Genomic DNA, 26,931 nt, shown 5'->3' with positions numbered 1-26,931 from the left:
TTATTTAGCACTTTGCTCCCTTTGTTTACTTCTACTTCATGACTTTGTAGGACACAAGGGTTTCCTCTGGGAAAAATCAGCAGATTAACAAGGAAACGTGCAGGCCCCAATGCATTCACATGGACAGAACTAAATGGTCATGGTGAACTATTCCCACAGTTCTGCTGTAAAGGATATTCAGAACACAGAAACACAGGTATAGTAAATTAGTAATGTGATACATCTAGACAAATCTTATTAAAACAACAATTTCTACAGGGTGATACTCTCTTAATTTCAACCACTCTGGGTAACATAATCCATGTTTTTCAATACCATCAATATTTTATTTACTATTTTTATAATAATAAGTACCTGCTTATTATTACAGACAGAAAAATGAAAAACAATTTTTAAAAATAAAATCTCCCGCTAAAGAGAAAACTGTGTGTGGTGTTATAGCCACTTACAAATGTGTGTATATTCTCAAGAAATATATTTATGCACATACACACACTCCATATCCTTATTACCAAATTGAAATCATAATATTTTATGATTTATATTCAGTTTAGGCCTTTTTTATATATTTATTTGCACTGTTTCTCAAGGACACCAGTTTTTGCAAGTGAAACTTCCACAATCTGTACTCCGTTCACATCAATCATGTTCATTTTCATTGATCATCTCTTTTTCATTTTCTCAGACTCTAATGGATTTTTTAAAACATTCTCCTCCAGATTATTAATTCAATTTTCATGAACGATTAATGCCTTTCTTTATCACCTCAATTATGGATTTTAATTCTGCTATTGCTATTTTAGTTTCCTTGCAATAGTTCAGTGTCTCACCCAAGTCTTTTTTCATCTCTCCTGCTCTTTATATTTTCATCTGTTTTCCTTTTATCATGTAATATTCTCCCCATAAGACTTTCAGTTTCTGAGTCTCTGTGGCTATGTGGTCTTGTATTAATACATTTTCTACAATTTTCTTCTGGCGTTTATAGTAAATAATTTATGGGAGTATACTCTTTCTTTGAAACATCAGGAAAGCATTCCCTTTTCTCTGTGTGTGTGTGGGGGGGTGGGTGTGTATTTACAAGTGATTGCTATCATATTTTATCTACACTGATTATCAAAGGAGAATGCTACCACTATCGGGTATTCTCTCCCTCTAAAGTTTTGTGGTCAAGCACAACCAGAGAAAATCCAACCTTACTTATAGGATGTGAGAAAATTTTACTGCTTTTATGGTTCTTCCTTTATGATATTTCACAGTCTCTTTCTATCTTATTCTATCTTCCATAACCATAACAAATCATAACCCTTAACCAATGCCAAGGCCATTACAAGAAGGCAAGAGAAAATAACCAAAATCAGTCAATGAGACCTTTCTTCCTAAACTGGGTGAAATTATTTTTGAGTCTCACCATAATCTTACATTCTTCTTATTGGCTCTTGGTATACAAAAGCACTTAGCATGGAACTGGGGTACTCTCAAATCTTGGCATAAAGAGTATCACTTAAACCCACCCCCAAGTTTAAATTTTTTTCACAAAAGATAGTATTTTGAGTTTCTTTTTCAATGAAAATTTTATTGGGAAGTTGAAACAGACTATGTCAGACGCTGCTAACCAAATGTTCTTTGTCCTACATGATCTTATGCAATTTTTTTATTACATTATTTAGGTAGGATTCACTCAAGCTGATGTTTACAATATCTGTACTTTATGAAAAAAATATTTTTGAAGAATTACTAAATATATATGATAGAAAAAAATCATAGATATTCACCATGCAATATACATATTTATTCTATGCATGTGATATAATAGGAAATATATTTGGTCCTGGCATAAAGCTCCTAGAACCTTGGAATCTTCTGAGTGATAGGAGTGTCTTTTGTCATTCACAAGGCACCCCTTTCAACCACACTTGAGTTTATGTTAACAAGGTGATTTTTGGAAAACCCCTAGATAACCTAAGGATGGGAGCTGGTTGCCAGGGAACCAATCATGCTATACCCAATCTCAATCACCAATGGCCAATGATTTAATCAATCATGCCTATGTAATGAAGCCTCCATAAAAACCCAGAAGGACAGGGTATGGAGAACTTCCAGGTTGGTGAGCATGTGAAAATGCAAAGAGAATGGTGGAATGGTGCACCGGGATAGCATGGAATCTCCCCACTTCCCGTACCTTACCTTATACATTTCTTCCATCTGGCTGCTCCTGAGTTACATCCTTTTACAACAAACCAGTGATCTAGCAAATAAATGTATTCCTGAGTTCTGTGAGCTGTTCTAGCAAGTTAATCAAACCCGAGGAGGGAGTTGTGGAATCTCTGATTTATAGGTGGTTGGTCAGAAGCACAGGTAGCAACCTGGACTTGCAATTGGCGTCTAAAGTGGAATAGGGGAGACGTCCTGTGAGATTGAGCCCTTAACCTATGGGATCTGAAGCTATCTCCAGGTAAATAATGTCAGAATTGAGTTAAATTGCAGGACATCCAGCTAGGGTCACAGAATTGCCTGGTGTGGGAAAAAGTACCATACATTTGTTGACCTGAAGTGAAGTAGTGTTGTAGTAGAGTTGTGTGTAGTGTAAAGGAAAACAACAGATTTTCCCTTTTAATGCATATATAAAAATATGTATGTATGTGCATATATTCAACACATACCCATTTTTCCCACTTTAAGTACTTTAAATGTACACAACCTGCCTTTACTTTCTGAGTGCTTTGTCTGTGTGAAATTATTCTCTTGTCTCAACGAAGTAACTGGATGGAAATTTTAAACTCTTTGTGTGTGTGTGTGTGTGTGTGTGTGTGTGTGTACAGGAAGAGTAAAATTGTGTTTTGGGTTTGAGGTGAAATGAGGAAACATCTAGAAATAGTGGAATGAGCTTAGGTATGGGGTCAATGAGAGCTGTGTTGGTACCGCAGCACTTCCATGGATTAGATGAGTGATCTTTTCTCTTAGCTTCTCATCCATAAAAATATCACAAAACACTTTTGGAAAGACTAAGTGAGAAGATATTCTGCACATATTAACTCTTCCCATGCTTCCTTTTCTTATAAATGTGAATATCATGGTGTCTCTGGTGTAACAAATTCAATTATTCTCTCTGACTAGAGCATCTCAGAGAGTATTCCTGCTGAACTCTTTCATGATAATTGTCCTACAGGGTTAAGAAACAGGCTGTTAAAAAAAAAAATAAAGGCAAGGGCATCTATTCTTTTAGGAAATATTTTACTCTGTAGATGCTACATTCAAACCTTTGGTCACATGGAATTGAAAAATCATCATTATTTTTCTCCTGAGTCAATATTTATTGGCTTTTGGCTTTCAGTAGTGTGTGAACTCTGTCCTGAACATTACAAAAATACGGATATGATTTCCTCAAAAGCCTGACCTCATTAATATAGCCACTCAACAAATATTGAATGCCCGCCGTGTTTAAAAATTGTGTCAGTCTCTGGATTCTGTGTTAGAAGCAAATATAGTTCACAGTTTAGTCTTTGTTCAACATGGATCAACTTACAGTTAAAATAAATTTACATATGAATAAAAGAATATGGCTTCTTAAGGTAATGTATAAAACAGAGTAATTGAGGTCAAAAAACTTCTATTAAATTACAACTTTGCCATGTTCTTCCAAGAGTAGAACTCTGGATAGCTCAACATTTGTGCAAAAGATGCATTAAAGATGGCTATAATATGTGATCTGGAGATTGCGGATACAAGAGCAATAGGAAACCTAGAGATGTTCGTTTCTAGTGTGACTCTAGAGGGTTCTCTTATGGTGTAATCTTGGGCAGAATAATTAATCCAAGTCTCAGACATCTAAAAGTTAGCTCAATGATACCATCCTTGCCAACCTCACTGAAGTGTTGTAAAAACTAAATTAAATAATGCCTTTGGAAGCATTTTGAAGCATGTTAAAATGCTATAAAAATAATATTGTTACCATGACAAAACAATACATAAATAATCTAAGGATATAATGTTTTTCAACCTGCATTCTTTAAAAAAATTTTTTCTTAAGTGAATATTTGCATTTGAGGTCCATGAACTGTCAAAGAAAAAATGCACCAGGCACTTATTAAAAATGGCAAGGGAGATTTTATTCAAGACTATTGCAAAAGGGGTCAAGATTATTGCAATAGAGGGGAGAGACTGAACTCAATTCTGCAGAAACAAAAGACAGGAGAATTTTTAAACACTGGGGCAACCTAAGGGAAAATTACTGAAAGACACTGGGGAGGGGAGGTTGGTCAATGAGGTTAGGCCATCTGTGTTTGCTAATCGGTGCTTATGGAAGAAGTTAGGTGCTTGAGAAGAAGTTCTGTCCTCCCACAGAAACTGGGAGAGGGGCCCTATCTTGTTTGATGATTGCATTTCAAAGAGATGGCTCCCAGATCCTTGAAAAGACATCCCCGGGTTATAGAGGATTTACATCTCAAAGGAACAGAGAAAGAATTTACAGTTGCAAGTTTTCTAAAGAAAAACCTCCAAGAAAATGGAGGCCAGGGGCCTGTAGTCAGGAAGAAGCCAGACTAAAATTTAGTCAAGTTGAGGGGAATGTTAAGGCTTTCTTGGTCAACCCTAAAAAAATATGCCATGTATTTTTTCTTTAATCATGCTAGAGAAAATGCTCAGAAAGGACCAAGTCCCTAAATGGACATGTCTCTATCAACGTTTTTAATTAGATGAATTATACTTTGCTTTTTTAATTACAAAGAGTTGTTGCCAAATTTAGATATTCAAATGGTTATCAAAAAAGTCTGCAGTCTTGTAGTAAATAGATCTGCTCAAATTCCAGACTGTGTGTGATTTACACAGAATACAGTGAATTTTTACTTCTCACACAAAATCTTGAACTTCACATATTTTTAAAATAAAGTTGCCAAAAAAAAAGAAATATATTCTAACTGACAGAGTTTTGAAAAACTAAGTATAAGCGCTAAAGTTCATATTCCTCTTCCCGCAAAAACAAACAATTCTTTATTTTTATTTACTATCTTTCTTTTCTTAATTTACTTTCATCAGTTATAACCAAAGCCATATACAATTCATTTTGAGTCATTTCAGCCCCTCCTATATCCTTTATTATTGATGTGTATACTACTTTTCAATCCCAGCAAAGTCATTTTTAAACTAGGAAACACTTATGAGCAACCTCTTCCTTGATCATCACAATTTGATGTGGACTCATTCTCTGTGCAGATCTACAGAGGAAAGGAAATTGGAATTTTTCAACTGGTAATACAGCATTATTGCTGCTGCTACCCTGGGCACCTGTTTTCAAAGGCAGCCAAGAGATTTAGGTACCCCACATCAATTCGATTTAGGGGGTCCATTTTAGGAAACTTGTTCACTCTCAAAAGGCAATGGGATGCCTACGAAATGGTCAATACATCCTGTAGCATTAAGCGAGATTTTAGTTTGACAGAAACAACATGACATGTGAATGCTTTATATTGCTGTTATTTTTTGTTTTTTCCGGTTGTCTCAAACGTGATTTAACTGAATTGGACAAACATAACACATGCTACAACTTTTATAGAAATATAGCTTGGAAAAATGTAAACAAAAGTCTATGAAATTTTCGGGATTTACTGTGGAAATCAGGATATGTTTATATATTTAAAAAGCAAAGTATACCAAGATGAATGACTATTTTCTATGAGATAAACAAATACAATTTTAAAACTACTTTGTGTGCAATCTGAACACATTGTGCCTTTTCTGTCATTCGTCTGAAGGGAAATCCTAAAGAAAAAAAATTCCTCATTAACCTCCTTTTTAGCAAGGAATATTTTAATGCAGTGATTCTTTTCAAAACAGCAATAAAACATACAAAGTGAAATGATATAGCAAAAAATATGTATTTTCTTCCTTGATGTGGATTCTCCTCTTCTATTTCAGAAGTATTTGAAATAAGTTCTTCAAAGAAGTCAAGAGGAAAAAAAACCCTGACTCTGCCTCTCTCCTTAACTCTCTGCTTGAAGCAGATTAAGGTAATTGGTGGCACAATTTTGGTCTGTGCCGCTGTTGCCCTTATTGTAGGCAAAATCTTCAGGGCATGTTGCACTTACTTGCATGGAGATTTTCTAGGAAATTGTCCCCTATGTTAGACAAACCACCGGCTTATGTTAACAAAGTTCAACCTTTTATAAATTGCAACAACTGTATTTGTGTAGCAAGAATATAACTGGAATCCAAAAGACTATTTCATTAACACATTCACTCTGGCTAACTGACATAGATAATATAGCCTACAAAAGTGATTTCCTTGAACTACATGGAATAAATTGATGTAATGAGCCACAGTTTAAGGAGATAGTTATCAAATCTTTTTTCTCCTTTCTCTGTGTGACCATGCTTGAAATAATCAGACTAAAATTACCAGACTAATATAGAATATATTTTGTAAAATCAGACATCAGAATGGGGTAATGGGTAACATCCAAATTGATTAAAGAATAAATTAGAACTCTAGTCCAAAACAGTGTGGCCACACAGCCAGATTCTTAGGCTAAGAGGAATAAAATTCTATTAAAGTTATTTAAAGCCACGACTGGGGCCAGCCACTTGGCGTAGCCGTTAGGTGTGCGCGCTCCGCTGCTGGCGGCCCGAGTTCGGATCCCGGGTGCACACTGATGCACCTCTTGTCAGGACATGCTGTGGCGGCAGCCCTTATAAAGTGGAGGAAGATGGGCACAGATGTTAGCCCAGGGCCAGTCTTCCTCAGCCAAAAAATAAATAAATAAATGAAACCATGATTATCAAGTCACTACATCACATGCTCAATTATTTGGTGCCTTGGTGAGGCATTAAAGCTCTATAATTTCTAATAACTTTTAGTAAGAATCACGTGATTATGGATATTTACAAAATCATGTGTGTTTGTGTTAAAGTTATAGATGTAAGTTATACATGTAAGTTACAAACAAATATGTTAGTTATAAAATATAAAAATAAAATGAACATCTTTCAACCACTATATAAACTCAAAACTAGGGTATTCATTACCCACGTGTTTCTCTCATATTCCATTCACATCTTTTCTTTTCAAAAGTAATCAATATTCTGAATTTTGTGATTGTCAGTGTTGCTATTTTTAATGTTTTACCATTTATGTATCTATGAACAATCTATTGTTTTATTTTGCTTGCTCATGAGCTTTATAAAAACGGTATCACTTACTTTAGTCTTTTCAGATTTACTTCAATCAGAGCCATCATATTTCTGGGATTTATCCACTTTGGTTAATGCATTAATGGTTTGCCACTGTCAATGCTGTATAAGATACCATTGTGTGACTATTGCAGAACTTATGTATTCACTTACCTCTCAGTACAGGGCCCCTGCAACATGGTATTACTGTGTCACTCAACTTTGCATTGTTTTACCTTTTTTTCTAGCAAACAATGCAACTGTGACTATAACTGTGTACATTACATTATACATTATTGTACATTACGTTGTATGTGTATATTTTTGTACATATCTCCCTGTGAAATTGTTTGGTCGCAGGATATAAACATACTTTGAAATTATACAATAATACCCAACTATTTTTCAGAGTATTTGAATGTATTTCACTCATATTCACAGATATAAAAGCTCCTATTGAAATTCCATCTTCAGCAATATGCTGTTCCGAGCATGGTTCCCACCAAACCAACTCAAAATACTGGAGAAAAAAGTATATTTTTAATTATTTTAGGAGAGTTAAATAATTGACAAGATAGTGAGAAATTACCAGGCTAAGAATTAAGAGAAAGCTGAAAATCAGAGAGTAAAGGATTTCTTGAAGCCTTTTATATACAGCATAGTTGTCAATCCAATAAAACAATCTTGATTTTTGATGTTGATATTTGATGTTCTGAAGCAAGAGACACGGAAGTGAAAGCCATGAGCCTGACCAAGGAGGAGGCTATTGCAGTAGACACGGCCCACGTTAGGCTCAGTCCCTGTAGGGTTACACCACCGTCATGAGGAGAAGACAGAAAAACATTTGTCCCCCCCAACAACGTCCCACAAGAAGCTCAAAAAAAAAAGTACCCCTAGTGCTAAGAAAAGCAGCAAGCAGAAAGGAAATACTTCTTGAAAAGTTATAACCACAAGGCAGCCACTATATGGATTTGGAGCCCAAATATCAGACTTTGGATTGAAACAGTCCTAGACAGGTAAAGGCACCTCACACCTGGAGGAAGACATTACAGACCTTCTCTACAGGAAGTCATCTTCTTTACCATCTCAAATAATCTGTTTAGAACGTTGAGAACAAAATCAAACAAAAAATAATCAAACACCATAGAAAAACAAAGTGCCAGGAACAATACAAAGAAAAATATCTGCAGCAGAAACCCATTCATAGAGAAATCAGACAGGAGTTAAAAGACACAGATATGCACACACACACTTCTAAAATATTTTATAAAAGAATAAAAGTTTGAAAATATCTTCTGGGGCATGGAAATAAAACAGATATGAAAAGGAATCAATAAGAACTTCTGAATATAAAAGTTGAATAAAAACCAAATAAAAAGTAAAATTCAAAGGATGAGTTAAACAACTGATGAATATTAGACTCAGGTGAAAGAATTAGAAAACTGAACGATCAGGAGAAAATTATTCAAGATACAACACAGAAAGACAAAAAGATAAAACTACGAATAAGAGTATAAGAAATATAAAGGATATAACAAGGTCTAGTATAAATTGAAATGATAATTTTGAGTATATTAGATTCCATAAATTATATTATCAAAACTAATTTCACCTGTTTCTTTTTAGTTTTTTTTCAAATTGACTACTAGAAAATGTAGTATTGCAGCTGGGGCTTCCCTCTCATTTCCTTAGAAGGCTTGGTTTAAAGCTGTGTTATCAAATTTATCTACTCCAGTCTTTAGTATTCAGCTCACTGTGAATAATTCACTGTGCTCCCCAAATCCCAACCTTCTAGAGATTTCTTGTGAGTTGGCAATATTTTCAAATATTTCTCTGTATTTGACAAACAACTACACTGTACTGAGATAGAATAGGGAGGATGCCTAAGTGTATTTGATGCAAAATATGGATCTCCTCAAAGAAAGCTTTTTCACAAGAATGGGATTTACTGAAAGCATTTGGGAGGACTGATGTCACCCATTAACTTTTCCTATAATCATGGGCTAATCACTCAAATTTTCTGTCTTAATTTTGTGATTTCTAAGGGAAGGGTTTGTGTCTAGATCATCTTAAGTATGCTTCTAAATGTAATATTTTATCACCGGTTTAATATCATCTTCAGAATGAGAAGAATCTTAGCAAACAAAAAAGTTTTCCCAATATATAGTTAAATCTACAAAGAAAGCTATAAGAGATGTGTACAACTATCCTCTGGATGAAGGAAAAAACAGACATAAAAAGTGAGAAAAGAGTTTTACAAAGGAGAAATATATTGCAACTTTGAAAAAGGAGAAAATAACTTCAATTTTTTTTTTTGCATTTTTTTTTTGGTGAGGAGGACTGGCCCTGAGCTAACATCTGTTGTCAGTCTTCCTCTTTTTTGCTTGAGGAAGATTTTTGCTGAGCTAACGTCTATGCCAGTCTTCCTCTGTTTCGTATGTGAGACGCTGCCACAGCATGGCTTAATGAACAGTGTGTAGGTCCACACCCAGGATCCGAACCCATGCACCCCAGGCCGTGGGAGCAGAGCACACCAACTTAACCGCTATGCCACTGGGCTGACCCCAACTTCAATTTTCACATGGGGAAAAAAATTATAACGTAAGAATAAATATTGTAAATTTTTAAAGTTTGTGATCTTAGAAGAAAAGCACAGAGTGTACCGTAGAATTTGTCCCTTGAAATATTGTAAGGGAACTATTGTAGTGCAGTTTCAAAGTTAGGAGCGAGCACATTGTCGACCTCACAAATTTAGAGAAACATAACATGCAAATAGAACAGTAAAAGACATGTAATGAAATAATATAGGTGGAATTCTTGGAATATATTATGTCTGCTCTCACAATTACTTATAGTTTTATACTATTATTCATCACCTATAAAATTTTCTTGTGTCAGGGAAGTAGGAGGAAAGCTGTCACTATATTTTTTAGGGAGAAAGATGAATTTTCTGACAAAGTCTGTATCTGTAATTTTCTATCCTTCTGCATCTCTTACATTTACATAGAATTGTTCATACTTTTAGATAAAGGGCAAGTATATTTACAACAATTTTCTCTAGCTACTGAAGTGTTTATTAATGGTTTTAATTTTACTGAAGTCACTTTTTTCTTACTGTTAAAATAATACTGTTTTCTCTTATTCAACTGAGATGCTTTCCTAACTTTCTTTTCATCTTTTTACCTCACACACCACTCATCCGCCCCAGCTATAAAATAAATACATATAAGCAATGTAAAAGTTTTGATTATCTAAAATATGTTTTAAAAACCATAGTTAAATAATTTGTAATCTACTATACCATTAAAAAAAACAAAGAAACATTTTCAACAAACAAGGTACATTTTATTAGATGCATGTTTTCATAGTTCATTTTAGAAGAGATCTTAAAAGTTTCATAATATGCATTAAAAGGAGGTATGAAGTAGTCAAGATTATTTGTTATTCATTATAAATAATAAAATCATTATCTCACTACCAAGATTTCTATATACCCACACACAGACGAAAAATATAATTTTATAGGGTATGTCCACATTTTTCAAAAGCACACTTGCTTCCATTCTATAAAGAATGCTGAGGCAACCATAGGTGTTCAGGGCAATAAAAATTAAATCTCATGAACAAAATAAGTCTCTTCTACTAATCAACTTTTCATAGTAAGGTATTTCTTAGAATGTACACATTATACTAAGATCTTTATTTCTCCATACTTTCAGATAAGACATTTCTACAAGAAAAACAAAAATACAAAGTTTACCACTTCCTTGCCTTCATTCCTTAAGTGATAAATTATGTTTTAGAATGAACATGTCATTGTGAATTTAACATTGTAATGAGTTTGACTCTGATCATTTTTGGCTAACAAAATAGCTAAGCTTTTTTTATACACATATGGTAACACATTTCTTTAATTAATGAAGCTAAGTTCATTTAAACAATGAGATTATCCATTTGCTATTATTTTATATTCATAGATATTTTTTTCCTTTTTATCTTCCATTTGGCATGTAATTTGTAATTTTCGAATATAAACATTAATGACCCAACATATTAAAATATTACCAACAAATCTTTGGGAAGAATCCAGGACATTTATGAAGGTGAAAACTTTGCTGCAATGAGATTATTTTCAACTATGGAAAGAACTATAAATCTTTTAAATTCTCAATGAGACTAGCACCAAGATTAGAACTAAGATAGAACTCATTCTATAAAATAGCACAAAAGTCAAACAATTATTGGTTCTCATTACTTTCTGGTGTTTCTTGGGATGACTAGATGACTGAAGCAAATATTCTTACCTGAAATCAAATACAAGATTTATTGTGGATTTGGGAACTTTGTGAGATTCCAGAAAAAGAAAATTGTGATAGGAAAATAAGTAAGAAAAAAATGGATACAGAGTCAAAGGAGAGATCAGAGTATACACTTGGATTTGAAATGAGAGCCTCAGTTCTGCACTGCCTGCCTGGCAGATGTCAGCAAGACTTGGATCCTGGTGCAACCGAAAACCCCGGAATTGAATCCCCACATGGTTATACCTCTCAAGTGGTGTGGCGGCACAAGTCAATGAGTCTGTCTGGGCTACTGTGTTTGGACAGTTTGAATGGGATGGATATTCCCAGTTGACCACTTTGATTCGGACTGCATACCTTACAAACTTCTTTGCTTTTGTCTCTAAAAAAGTTACAGTATGAATTGGAAAAACCTTTTTTTTAGATGTCACTGACACATATTTTAAGTGTAGAAGCAGATCTTTCCTGCTGTCCTTAAAGAAGCTTTAAAGATTCTCAAAGTTTTAATGGAAATCAAAAATTTATGTTTGCCTTCTTTGGGTTTCTGCCAAACACAATAATAGAATTGACTTAGTTGATAGTACTATGGCTCATAATTTATTATGAAACAAATATTACATGACATCAAGGGAACAGAAAAATGGACAACTTTTAGCAATCTTTAGTGGGTAACAAAAAGAGTTCTGCCTTTCCACAAGCTTTTTCCCAGGCCCATTCTTCTATTTCCACCTAAATTATCTCCCTTGAACGAAAACAGAGAAAGAAAGCAACTTGAATTCATGGTATTTCCAGAGATAGTCAAATCTTCTTTGTATTTTTTTGGTATACCCAAAAACAAAGTGAGTGATACAAATTTCTCCTGTTAATCATTAAATTCCAGTCAACTCTTCCTTTATGAATTAGTCATTTTTGTTAGTTTTGCAAATGAATAAAGATTTTTGCAAAATTGATTTTTTTTAAATAACAAAAGTAAAAGAAATAACACTGTAATATTTGTTTCTTCCCTTAAATATGGATGCACTGTACTGACAACTGCAATATCTTTAATAAACATCTGTTTAGACTTAGGATCTTCTTACATGTATACAGTGGGTGATTTAAGATCTAATTTAGGCAAATAAGGTATTTGGCCCCAAATGGAACCAGACTTCTTTTCAAATTTTTCTGCTATTAGATCACTAACGCAATTGTTTTCATAGAAAGATGTGAAGCTACATATATATATTTTTATGTTTTTGCATAATGTTTTTCAGATTCCTCAATGAATTGTATAGTGAATTTATCACAATGGACCTTTAATTTTAAAGGACAGAAGCTGAATAGTTGTTTTGAGTATAAATTTTCTTGGCCTGCCTTTCACAATAAGAATAATGGCATTGATGCTTTATGTCCTGTATTAACTCAAAATGGATGTCATAACAATTACATACTCCATACAGATCAAGCACTTTAAACCTCCTTCTAAATCAAATACTCCATATTGTATAGTAGATACTAGACAGATTCTCCATTAGAGATTTAGCTGTGATAATCCATATTTTGTTTCTGGAAGCAGTATATTCTAAGGCACCAAAACAACGATGATGATAAAGTTTAAAAATAATCTAATAGCAAAAGAAACAATTAACAGAGCAAAAAGGCAACCTACAGAAAGGGAAAAAATACTTGCAAACCATGTATCTGATAAAGGATTAATATTCAAAATATATAAGGAATTCCTACAACTAAATAGCAAAAAAATCAATTAACCCGATTTTAAAAAGCAGGCAAAGGACTTGCTTGAATAGACATTTCCCAAAGGAAGACTTACAAATGGCCAACAGGTATATAAAAAGATGCTCAACATCACTAATCATCAGAGAAATACAAATCAAAACCACAATAAGGTACTACCTCACACCTGTTAGGATGGCTATTACCCCCCCAAAAAAAGGTAAATATTGACAAGAATGTGGAGAAATTAGAGCCCTTGAACAATGTTGGTGGGAATGCAAATTGGTGCAGCCACTGGAAAACAGTATGGCGATTTCTCAAAAAGTTAAAGATAGAACTCCGGTATGATCCATCGACCCCACTTCTGAGTATTTATCTAAAAGAATTGAAATCAAGATCTCAAAGAGATATTTGCACCCTCGTGTTCATTGCAGCATTATTCACAATAACCAAGATGTGGAAACACCTAAATGTTCATTGAGGGATTAATGAATAAAGAAAATGTGGTATACATCTCAATAAAACTGGAAAAAAATTATACAGAAAAAAAAGAAAGAAAATGTGATAAATAGATACAACAGAATATTATTCAGCCTTAGAAAAGAAGGAAATTCTGCAATATGTGACAACACGGCTGAACCCAGAGGACATTATGCTAAGTGAAATAAGCCAGTCACAGAAGGACAAATACTGCATGATTCCACATACATGAAGTATCTAGAACAGTCAAACTCATAGCAGCAGAAAATAGAATGGTGGTTGCCGGGGGCTGGGGGCAGAGGGAAATGGAGAGTTGCTATTCAAGGCGTATAAAGTATCAGTTATGCAAGATGAGTGAGTTCTAGAGATCTGTGATACAATATCATGCCTCTAGTTAGTAGAATTGTACAGTTAAAAATTTCTTAAAAGGGTAGATCTCATGTCAAATGTTCTTAACGCAATAAAAAAGTAGACTAATCTTTATTGATTGAATAATTTTATTACACCATTTTTCTCATTAATTCTTTGTGATGGCTAATGAGCAATAGATACACTTTTAAGGCAAAAACAAAGGTGAACTCTTCCATTAGGTCCAATAGCTTCAAAATGAAAATATGAATTTTTTTCTCTAATGTTTTCTCTTTAGAGGTTAATCTATTATCTTACAGTTTCTAGAATTCAAATTCATTACTGTCATTTATGTACTATATAATACACACATAAGTATAATTCAAGTTTATAAGCATCACCTCGTTTGTGGAATTAATAAGAGTAAGAGGAAAAAATGAGACTGGTTGTTCTATAATACAACATCATCCTAAAATTATAGTTTAAAATTTTAAAAAGACTTTTGTTTAAATGTATGACTCAGGAAGGATATTTTTGGTATTTTTACATAATATTTAAACAATATCTACCATGAACCCAGCGTGCCCACAAAACAGCTGTCCTCATCTTCATCTTCTTTGTATTGCCAGCTCCAGAGACTATTATCAAGGTCAGCAAGAAGTTTCTGTGGAAAGTTCTGAGCAAGTTAATGGACCTCTTCCTTCAAAATAAAACACAGTAAACCTTGAGGGTTTAGAACACCAATTCAGGAGAACTAAATGTGAAAAGCCTTTTAAGTGTAGAATGAGCCACTTTTCTTGCTTTATCCTAAGTTAACAGCAGCCCAGAATTACACAGTGATAAGGCAAACAGTGATTATCTCCGCTCACGGTTGCCCTAAAGCAAATGCTCGTGTGGCCCACAGTTTTGCCTTTAAGTTCAGAAGCAGGAATAAAAGAAACAAGATATAAATTAGGACCTGAGTTCAAACTATGAATTGTGTACCCTTAAACAAGCAGGAGGCTGTTTCTGAGTGGTTCCCAGATGCAACTTCGCCTCTCTCTGGCGCTAACATTTTATTTTCCACAAACGTCTAAAATTGGCTCTCGCCTTTTCAAGGGCTAGCTTCTCCTTAGTGGTCATGATTTCTTTGCTACTATACACTATTCCTAAGAAAGTACTTCCTCCCGCTGCCTGGCCTCATGTTAAATACAGCAGATTAAATTCATTCTTTCACATAGGGCATCAGTGTCCTCAAAATGAAGTAAAATCATCATTTAAGAATTTTTCAATACAAGAATGTATGTATGCCAAGAATCAGGCTAAATAGACTTTGTATGCTTTGAGGTACTAAATGTGAGAATCAGGTAGGTTTCATTAGAGCCATAAATATGTTTGCTACGTGGTTTATCATGAGTCTGAAAGGGGTACATTTCTCCCCTCACCAGGTTTGTGAATACACTTCTCACACACACAAAAAACACTTGAAATTATGCCAGGATTTCAAACAAACAAGGAACATAGAAGGAAAAAATTACAGACCCGTAATTGTGAAACCCAGGAATGTTAGCAATATTGTTAAATCCTTAACAACATCCTGTGTCATTCAAATTCACCTAATTTATTCTTTCGAGGATGTGGTTTATAACTGGGCTTTTCTCGAATAATTGATAAACAGCTGTACATGCAAAAGAATGAAATGTGAAAAAAATATCTTTATATTGCCAGATAAAATTAATGGACACAGATCAAGCTGAGGGGGGTTAGTAAGTCCTTCCACAAGAAAAACTCTCATTGTAGTTAATGGAAATTTTGTCCCTGTAGATGGTTAGAGTTTCATTCTGGTTAAATACTGGGTGACAGTATCACACTGAAGTGCCATCATTTTAATCAAAGAGTAAGTGTTTTTTCTTATAAATGTAAGGAATATAAAAATCTTTATTCTATTTAGGAAAAAGTTGAACCATATTTGGCCAGCTGGGGGTCTATTTTGTTCTCACAGTCATAGATTCATTGCTTGCCAGCTTGATTTTTCACATGTTTTAGTACGAGGTTAATGTTTGAAATACTTGAGCATTTTGTCATGTGTCAAATCTAAGCTGGTTTAAACTCTAAAGGAGAATCTCTCAAACTCTGAAATACTAAGTTTAGATATACAATTTGCTATTTGGAAAACATTTGTTTCTTTAACCACGGAATTTCTTTAGCAAATGAAACATGTTTGGGCTACTGTTAAGGAGTTTATTTTTTCTAGAGTTATTTTGACTACCTGTGAGAACTAATTGAAGTCTCTGTGCTTTTTCTCAAGTATATGGTAACTATAACTTTAAATATTTATTTAAGAGACAATTATTTTCTGATAGAAATGCATATTAGATAATATCATATAAATCTTTTTATGGCAAGCACATACCTTCTAAGTTGATATACAAGTATTTTATCTCCATCAATACACAGGAGCACAGGCTCCTTTTTTCTTATTACTCTATCATCTACAAAGGACCTGGGTCCAATATAACTGCTTCAGTTCCAGCCATCACATCTGCATTCTAACCAACAAGAAAGAAAAGAAAAGAAAGTCAAGAGAAATAAACATACCTTTTATTTAAGGACACCTACCAGAAGCTGTATAGCTACATTCTGTTCTCAGAACCTAATCATCTGACTTTGCCTTCCTGTAAAGGAGACTGAGAAACGTAATCTATATCTATCACTTAAAAATCAGATTGTGTCTATTACCACAGAAGAGGAATATGGATTTGGGGGAGGAATATGGCTTTCTGCCACAATTACTATACCCTATATTCTGCTTCTGGAAAAAGCCCCATATGCATTGCCAGAATCTCCCCACCATGATAACTGCACATTTGTAGGGAATTTGTAGCTATTGCTATGACAGAATTATTATCGAAGACTGTGGCAGTTTTCAAAATGGTTATCAGGGACTTCCTGCTGATCGCAGCTCATCAGTATCTGCTGTGAGAAAAAAGTTCTGACACGTCCTTCTGTTGCTGATAGTGCTGGAAAAATTCACAACCAGCCATATTGAAGGTAAGTTGATGAAGATACTTCCAACGACAGGAAGCCTTGTCTATATGTGAATTAGAAAGTAAAAAGTAAAATGGAGGATGAGCGAAGGGTGAGAATGTTCCATTTCTGCTGCAGGCTTCCTGGAGAGTGTACTGAGGAGGTCTCAGTCTACCATGTAAAAGCACACTCATTGTCTTCTTAGTCCCACTATTCTAACATAATAGCACCAAACTTTGCTGTAAAACCTACTCTTCTCTCATTTGCATAATCCACTGTTAATCTCGCTCCTTGAAATTTCCATTGAAGACACTGTCTCCTGGTACTTTCTTCAGGTCCTTGCCCCAGCATCCTAAATCACTCATATCTTCCACCTCAAAATGCCATACGTTATGACGGGCTTTTCATTTTGCAAAGAAGGTAATATTTTGAGACATTAGTCTCTTTTGATAATCCTTCTATCTTCCCTTTCTCTTATCTCTATTTAAGCAAGGAGTCAGCTTGTGTTTATTGCCTCAGGGAATGGATGTAGCCGGGCAGAAGGCTGAAACTTCTGTTAAGACATCCTGGCTTTACTTTCAAAAAGCATAAGCCCCAGGGAGAGGAAAGGATTTGCTAGTAAAGACAAAACATCTTGTCCAAAAACATGGAGAAGAGGATTGCGGGGCATTGAAAAAAATATCTTAACCAAAAGCAGAAGGGAGAGAAGAGTTTCTCTTTCCCAACTAGAAAGACACTCCCCGGAGATTGCAATAGGGCTGCCTCGGTGCCCTGCTCTCTGCAGCGCTGTAGTGGGGTGCAGAAAGACTCCAGAGATGTCTGAACATCCCCGAGCAGTAGGCATGGACCCAGCCTCCTGTTAGCCTTCCAAGAGGTTGGCCAGAACTCAGTGGGAGATGGGGTGATGCAGGTACAGCCCTGTGAGAAGCTTCCTGTTCCCTGAGCACAGCCCAGGGGGAAGAGCCCCTGGAACAGACTCAGTCAGGCAGCCTGACTCAAGGGAAGCTGCGCTCAGGTTAATGTTTGTGGGCCCTTGTACGAGACCCAGGCCTAAATGTTAGATTGGCATACACAGGCATTCCAGAATCTTGAGATGAGTCTGGAAAGGAAGAGACTTGAATAAGGAGTGGAGTATAAAAGTTCTAAACAGAAATTAACTTGTAGGGGCCGGCCCGTGGCTTGGCGGTTAAGTGCGCACGCTCCACTGCTGGTGGCCCGGGGTTGGGATTGCGGGCGTGCACCGTCGCACCGCTTCTGCGGCCATGCTGAGGCCGCGTCCCACATACAGCAACTAGAAGGATGTGCAACTATGACATACAACTATCCACTGGGGGGCTTTGGGAGAAAAAAAAAAGGAGGAGGATTGGCAACGGATGTTAGCTCAGAGCCGGTCTTCCTCAGCAACAAGAGGATTAGCACGGATGTTAGCTGAGGGCTGATCTTCCTCACAAAAAAAAAAAGAAATTAACTTGTAAAAAAACACATTTTTTCACATCTGTGTTAATGGAGAGTGAGTCTGTCCGTTATATCCTTTAAACTTTTGGAAGTGGTCAGGGGATTTGTGACCACTGTATTAATATGGTTATTTGATGTAACTTTTTACTTCTGCTGTCACCTCTCCTACTGCAAAATCCTCTACTACATGCACATGCTTAAAAATGAACCAGTGCTTTTTATTTGGCTCCTTGGCTTATGTTGGTATTATCACATCTTAGAATTAAAAGATAATGTAGAGTCCATCTTATCCAATCTGTTGACCCATCAATATTTCTAAAATATTTCTTGTCATTCTTCATCCAGGCTCAGCTTGAATTCATTGAGTTATGTGGATTATACTATCCTTAGCAGTCATCTAGTTAATTTTCAATTGTCCCAATTATTTCAGAAGGTCTGTCTTTGTTTTGATCAATCGTCAATTACTTTCTCCCATTTAGCAACAGCTGAGCAATCAGACTATATACCATGTATCTTCCTCTGACATGTTTTCTAGCATCTCAGGATAGCTATCATTTCTCTTTCAAGTCTCCTCTTCTTGCTAAAGATCACAGTTTACTCCACCTCTACCTCACATGGCGGGTTTGAAACCCTCTTATCACTGTGATCATTTCTTTCAAGAGCTCCAGTTCTTCCATGTCAGTTTTAAAGTGTCGATGCAGAAGTAGGTGCAAAATACTGTTTTTTTCATGCCTGAAAATGCTTAGGTCTATCAAGACAACTGAAGATCACTTTCTTGTTATAGTCACCAATCACATTAATTCTTCATATTAAGCATGTTTTCACATAAATTTTATGAGAGATGGAAATGAGGTCTGGTGCTGGCTATTAGATTTCTTGAAACATGAGTAAGCACAGAGGTCGCTCTTGATCCAGCAGAATATGTTCACAGGGTTCTGATTAGAAAGTATCTCTGTCTGTCTGATGCAGGACATCATTTTTTGGTGTATCCCCAGAGACCTCACAGCTGGTTAGCACAACATGTACATACACTATGGCTACTAAAACCTTTACATAATCCAGATTAATAAGCATTTTCAACTAAATACCAATGCATTATTCTGATATGTAAATTGGATGTTTATTGTAGAAAATTTGAAAAATACAAAAAGCATATAGGAAAAAAACCTCGCAGCCCAGCTAACTATGCTGATAGAAGTTCTTTGAATTAATATAAAGAGAATTTAGTATAAATTTTCTTGGAAATTTTTCATACAGATATGCATCCATATTCACTGTTTAAAACACAGGATTATATTTTACCAAATGCTTTGTATCTCTTTTTAAATTGTTGTCATGATATTCAATTATATAAAAATGTAGCGATTTATCTAGTCAGTTCCCAAAGGTGAGCTATTTAGATTATTCTAGGTTTTGCATTTGATAAGAAAGAAAATATCCAATTTCAAAATAAAAATGGTTAATATTTGCTTAAGTCTCTAGATATAAAAACAAAACAATAATTTCTATCAAGAAAGTTTTCTTTACCTGGGGTGAAGTGAAGAAAGAGGCGAAGAGAAAGTCAATGGACTGATTTTTTTTTTTTATATACTGGCTTGTAAATGCCCGTCGAGTTACTGGAAATTTTTTAGTTAGTTTTGCATTATTATTGTTTGTATTATTAACAGACCTTGCTGTTAATAAATAATTATGATTATTGAAATCAACTTGAATTTTAACAGCCTGAAAATGGTAAGTTTTATCTAGAAGATACCTAGTAGAAACTAGTTTCATGCAAAATTGCATGTGTACTCACACACACACATACACACACACACAGACATAGTTTCACCTCACATGAGCCCCCCAAATGCTTACATATGAGAATCCATACTACCTCCTGGGGCTCTTTGTGTATGTGGTACTTTAAAGGCATGCAGTGAAGGAGCTCTCTGAAAAAACATGGTTTAATTCAAAGGACTTCTTCACATTTTTTGCAAGTTAGATTGCTTCTCAGTCCTGTGGGAAGATGTTTGGAAGCAGGCCGTTTATTCCATCTACATATAGATCCAATTCTTGATTTTCTAAATCCTTGTAAGATTTTATCAAATATAAATCTGCAAAAACATAATTTTCCAGGGTACACAGAAGAGGGTGAAATTTGCAAACAGGAAACCAAAAGAAAAGAATTTAAGGCAGTCTTTTATTTCCTGTAAGTGCTTGTTCACATTTTTGGCAAGCAAATGATAGAAATGAAAATAATTCACATTCAGACGTGGAAGCTTGGTTTGCTTGTGTAGATTTCTCACAACTAAGAAAACACAACTGTTGCTTTTATGTCTCAGAAGAATAACACCAGTTCTTTATCGAGGACAGAAATACTACTCCCAAAATATTGTATTTTACAGTTTCAGAACTTGTTGATGGTTGCAAAGTGCTTTTATGTAACTCATTTGATTTTCATGAGAATGTATAGCAGTAGGGTATTCATTGGTAAAAATCACAGAGTGATCAACATGAACAATTTTTACCTTATACTTAATTTTGAACTAGTAAACTAAACTATAGGATATATTCATATGGAAACAGATCAGAGGACTTTGAGATTGTATCTCTGAGTAGAACAAGCACCATCAGCTGGAAAACACAATTTCCCATCTCATAATGGATTTTACGGATTTAAAGATTTAGATGAAAACCCAGTCGTGTGATCATCTCTAAGGTATGTACTAATAAGTACTTACAGGGAAGACATAGTTTGATATCCCAGATGAGCAAATTGTGGATATTCGTAAAGTGAATCATATAGGTCGATAAGTTGAACATACTGCTTTTCTTGGTTTCCTGGGAATATGCATCTAACTAAAGAGTATTTTCTTACTTCAAAGAGGCTCAAAAAATTTGTTAGGACATGGAAACCACCATGCCTCATGCATTTCCATCTAGGGTGTCCTAAATGTGTTAACTGTGCAGAGAGGAGAATACAAGAAGTTTCCAGGGACTGGGAACAAAATATGTAAAGGCTGTTTTTCTGTGAGGTGAGAACATATATAGACCACCAAGAGCCTTCCGGGTAAGGTCAAGGATTGAGCACCAAAGAATTTTAGTTGAAGGCGTTAGGGTCCATGAACACAGCGTCTCATGTAAATTTTAAGATTTCTCTGGCTGCAGGTTGGAGGAGAGATTGGAGCAGGAGAGGAGTGGGTGCAGCAGACCCTCCTACTGTCACCCATCACGTCTCATGTCAAGTGTTGCTTGACTCAGAGAACTTGGCTCAGAGAACCATCATATTTTTGTTGGAGGCTGTCCTAAACCTATCCCTTGTTTCTCCAGAATATTTTTAACATTACCCTGATTAATGTATTTACCTTATTAATCATTTCTTCCCTGTGACCTCTAGCTTCCATCAGTGAGAGACCATTGTACACCTGGTGGCTAGAACTGTCACTAAATTTTTTACATTTGTAGAATGAACATTGAAGAAAAAATAGATCTATTTCCTCAAGAATGCTATTCAAGAAACAGCAGTGAACCTCATATCTTGAGTCTGTAGTTCTCTACCTCTTTTATGTGACTGATATTATGAAATTTAAAAAAAAAAGCATCTAATTAATTTGGTTGGAAAGAAGGGAACTACTTAAGGGGTTGTTTTGTTAGCTGCCAAAATGGATGATTAAGTGTGGTCTACATTGGCCTGTATATTAGAAGTAAATTTCTTTTTTTTTTCTCTGAAGTTCATTAATCAAGACACAAATCATTTTAGGGTGACTTAAAAGTTTGAGAGAGTAGGAAGCATATAAAAGTTTACTTATCTGATTTACATATACACTATAATAAACATAATCATAAAATCAAGGAAATGAAGAAAAGAAGAGAAATGAAAAAAAGGTATGAGCAAGAGACAAATAGGCACAAAAAACAGTGAGAAACAGACATAAACAGAGAGGAGCACAGAACAACTGATAGAGGTAGAGAGGGGAACATGTAGCTGAGGAGAGACAGTGGTTAAGAAGGAGTAGAGATGTTTGTTCTGTCCAGGCAGACACGCCTCTTTGATGCTGTCAGAATTTCAGATGGTCATCTCCAGTCATGACAGCCATGTGACACCCCAAGTAGCTAAAAAACCACTTATCTCAATTTTTAAATGCCCTTTAAATAAGCATCTAGACCTTTTTCTAAAAAATAGCTGTAGCCAGGTGGGAGGAAGGGATTGTTGGATTGCTGTTGTTTCATAATTTTGACCTTTTAGCAGCAAATACTGTCTGTAGAAGTGTTCAAGTTCTCTAAGGATATTCAACATTGTTTTTTGCATCTGTTTAGTATAGAACTTGTAAAGGATCGGGATATTATACAAAATAAGAAGCAAGAAAATCATTTCTAATGACTATTGAAATTGGATAATTTGTCTTTTGGAAGCCATTTTGAGAATCAGATGAATACAGAGACCAAAATGTCAATGCTTTATATATAACAAGCATGAGGATATATTTTAGTCCCAAGAATCTTCATTAATATAAATTGGTATATTAGATTTTTAAATTGGGATACAAGATATAGAATTTGAGTCTGTAAATTAAAATGTTCTTGGAATTAATTACAATGTTACATTTGCTGATAGATGGATTTTAAAGAAGTTACTAAAAACAAAAAAGTCACAGACTTTCATATAACTGATCTATTCATTCAAAACTTCTTGAAATCAAATTTCTTTAATGAAATTAAATTAAATGCTAATTTTCCTAGTCTTAGTTATTTCTGGAATATATTCTTAAAAATAGCTGAAAGTCTATTTCAATGTTATTAAAATAATATGAAAGAAAAAGTATACTATCCAGTAGTCATATTTACATGATGATGAGAAACTGTATTTGAGGAGAAATTAAACATTACTTAGAATGTCTTAGAAACCATACTATACATTGTTGCTACTGCTAAATTCAACTGTGTGGATAGGTGTTTTTAAACTGAAGTAGATAATACAAGTTTGTTAAAGAGTCAAAACCTCTGCATACTTCCTTAGTTTTTACATTATCCTTCTGTTTTTTCTTAATCTACTTTAAATTTCTATTTGTTTGCTTTAGTCTCAGGTACAAATAATGGTTGAGTTGATCATATTTTTTCATTAAAAGTTCCCTTTGTCCTGACAAGGTCTCTTGTTTTATTTGTTTCTTCAACTAACTGCATCCCCATTGTATATGCACGTCCAGAACTCTCCTATCCTTGGGTCACTGCTACCTCCATCTTGCTACCAATATAATGTGTTTGATGAGTATGCATTCTTAAAAAACAAAAAATTTTATTGATATTTTCCTACATAAATTTTTAATTATAAAAATGATATTATAGTACACATCATATTCTGATTCTTACTTTTTTTGCTTAGTAATATGTCCTTAACATTTCTTCCTATTGCCATGTGTGCATATAATCACCCAGTGATAAACACATAGATTGTCCAAACTTCACCTATCACAACAAAATCACTGTATGAAATCCTTATGTATGGTCCCTCCTAGAATTGTGTGTTAATATCTCTGAGATTTATACTCAGTAGTGAAATTCTTGAGTCATGGAGTATGCATACACTATTTGATTAAGTACTGCCAGATTACTTTCCAAAATGGCGTCACTAGTTTATAGACCTTCTTACAAAGCATGAGAGCTCCTATATCTCCACATTCTAGCAACACTTGACACTATCTAGCTTTTTAATTTTTGTCAATCTGATGGATTTAAGGTCATATCTCATTTTATTTGCATTTTTCTAATTATTAATGTTTGTATATTTCTTCACATGTTTATTAAATATTTGGACTTTTTCTTTAATGCGTCTGTTCATCTTGCACTATTTTTCTGTTGAGTTCCTGTATTCCTGTTGTTACTTTGATGGTATATGTATTTGGTAGATGTTAACCATTTGTTAATTTTAGACGCTGCAAATAGGTTTTTACAGATCATTGTCATCTGCGCATTTACTCTGGCCATCGTGTAATTCGTGAACAGAAATCATCAATTTTGGTGTACTCCAATACATAAATACAGTGCTTTATAATTTGTTTTGGAGGTTTGTTTAAAAAGAACTCCCCCATTTTCCAATGACTTTAGTTTTACCTTTCCCATTTAGATCTTTAATCCATCTTCTGTCCAACTTACCATATGGTTTTAGGAATGAATCTGCTTTTATTTCTCTCTATAAAGTGAGCCAATCCATCATAGTGTCCGTTATAACTTTACAAATTTAGAGGCTCAAGTGTTTAATAGATGGGTCTTGTGATGGTTATCTCAACATTTTTTTTAATCTTACCAGTCTAGAACACCCATCTTTGTCTCACATACTTTTTTCTTGAGTTCTATCTTTCAGATATTAAATTTATACTCCAGCTTCCTTTCCCTTGGTATATGTTTTTTTCATCTATTTATTCTCCAACTTTTTCCATCTGTTTGTTTAAACGTGTCTCGTGTAGGCAACTTATTATTGAATCTTAGTTTTGTTTTGTTGTTATTGTCAAGTCCAATAGGAGTCTTTTTTGATATGTGTTATTCTTTTTGTTTTTCTTTTACAGTGGATGTGTAAATTGTGAGTGTAATTAGTTGCCCTGTGCTTTCCTTTTCCCCAGGTTAAAGGCTGTCTTGTCCGGTTGCGGGCTCTGGGGACTGGTGAAAGCCAGACTCTATTCTCTGTCACTTCGCCGGAGTTTAACAGGAAGAGAAGAATCAACTCCAAGGCAGAGAAGTCAGGCACCAAAATTTTAGACAAACCCGTTTGCTGGCATGGCATCAAGCAAATACTGTTGTCAGGGATTATTTGCCTGTAACCTTTTTAGAAATAAGCAGTAAAGCAAGAGGCAACCCATCAGCCCTGGAGGTTTGAATGAGGAGACGTGGCTAAACTGCATCTCTTATCACTAGATTCTCAACTGAGCAGGGCTCTTGTGCTGCCCTAAAATGATTACAAACACCTCCTGCCCACTAGCGGTCTTGACCATTGCTGTTGATTTACGTGGAGAAGGAGGAGGAGACAATTTTGCCCAGGTTATGTTGCGAGGAGGAAAAAGTAGAATTTATAAACTCTTCTCAACTGCTCTGCCACTGCCTTCTGGACACCCCTGCCCCAGACTGCGACTCGTCCTCGCAGTCTAAGACAACTTTAAGTCTTGGCGGAATATTTCTCAAATAAAACAAAGGTTTTATTTGATTTATCTCAGTACATGTTTTCTTCTTCCATAGTTTCTGTAGGGTTGATTTTTGGAGATGAAGCCAGCAGCACATACAAGTTTGCCATCCTGGTTGATGTGCATGAGCATCTTGTCAGAAGCATGCAAGCATCGTCACTACCTCCTTTCCTAACTGTACAGATTTTTCTTTTCCTTTCTCCCCACCGCCACACACTGCTCTTTCGTCCTCTCGTTAGCTCTGTACTCCTCCGTCAGGCTGTCCTTCCCTTCCAGTTTAATTTCTATCTCTTTGCTCCTCTTCCTATAAGACTAAACTCCATCTATCTCCACCCACTGATCTGCTGGATCACAGGCTAGAAGCCAACGAACACCACACACAGAGACTGCTCAGCAGGTTGTGGGAAGAAGGGCATGTGGAAGGAAAATATTTCCTTCCTTTCAACACAGATTTCACTTCCAACATCCATTTGAAGTTAACAAATCATTTGATGTTGTCTCTAAGGACTCTCTTAGGTGTGGGCCTGCATGAAATTAAATGAGGACATAATTTAGAACACAGTAATCTCAAGTCTTTCATTTAAAAAAATAGTTAATTATGAAAAAAGTAATAAAAGAAAATTAATTAAACTTGCATCATCAGCTACATGTGCCTTACTATGAATAACGTCTAAATTTACATGGCGAGGAATTATTAAACTTTTAAGAAAAATAAAAATCTTAGTAATATATAAAATAAAAATCTTAATGGTTTGATTAATTTTCCCATTCTTTTGAAGAGTTCTGACTAAAGGGTACTTTCAAAGCACAGAAAAGACCATTATTGGATTTAGTTGTGAATTTAGTCAGTAATTAAGAAAATGCTGGAATGCATTTGTGTTAATCCCATCAATCAGCAGTTATTGAAGTAATATTTTATATTGTGAAGGTTCAATGAAACTATGGCATCCCCTAGAATGTGGGACTTCATGAAACTTTTAAAAAGTCAGATCTAATTTTTATTTCAGATTTTTTTAAAGAAAATTGTGACAGCAATACAGTATCTTAAGAGAAAAATAAAATAAACAGCAATAAATAACTTTACACGTAAAGACAGTTTAAAATGTGTTTTTTAAAACAATGTAAACAATCTCTAATGAAATGAAAAAAAGCATTACATGATTTTTCTTCTGAGTATCATATAACATACACACACAAATGATTTAACAAGAGAAGCATCTAAGCTATTTCTATTAACAGACATTGCCAATAGGCTTTCATTTTCTAATGATCGCCATGAGAATTACTTCAATATTTCACTCTGTGAATGATTGTGCAGA

The sequence above is a fragment of the Diceros bicornis genome, chromosome 23 (genome assembly GCF_020826845.1).
Source record: "Diceros bicornis minor isolate mBicDic1 chromosome 23, mDicBic1.mat.cur, whole genome shotgun sequence".
In the NCBI taxonomy this organism is placed as follows: Eukaryota; Metazoa; Chordata; class Mammalia; order Perissodactyla; family Rhinocerotidae; genus Diceros; species Diceros bicornis.
Note: the sequence above shows the minus strand (reverse complement) of the source record.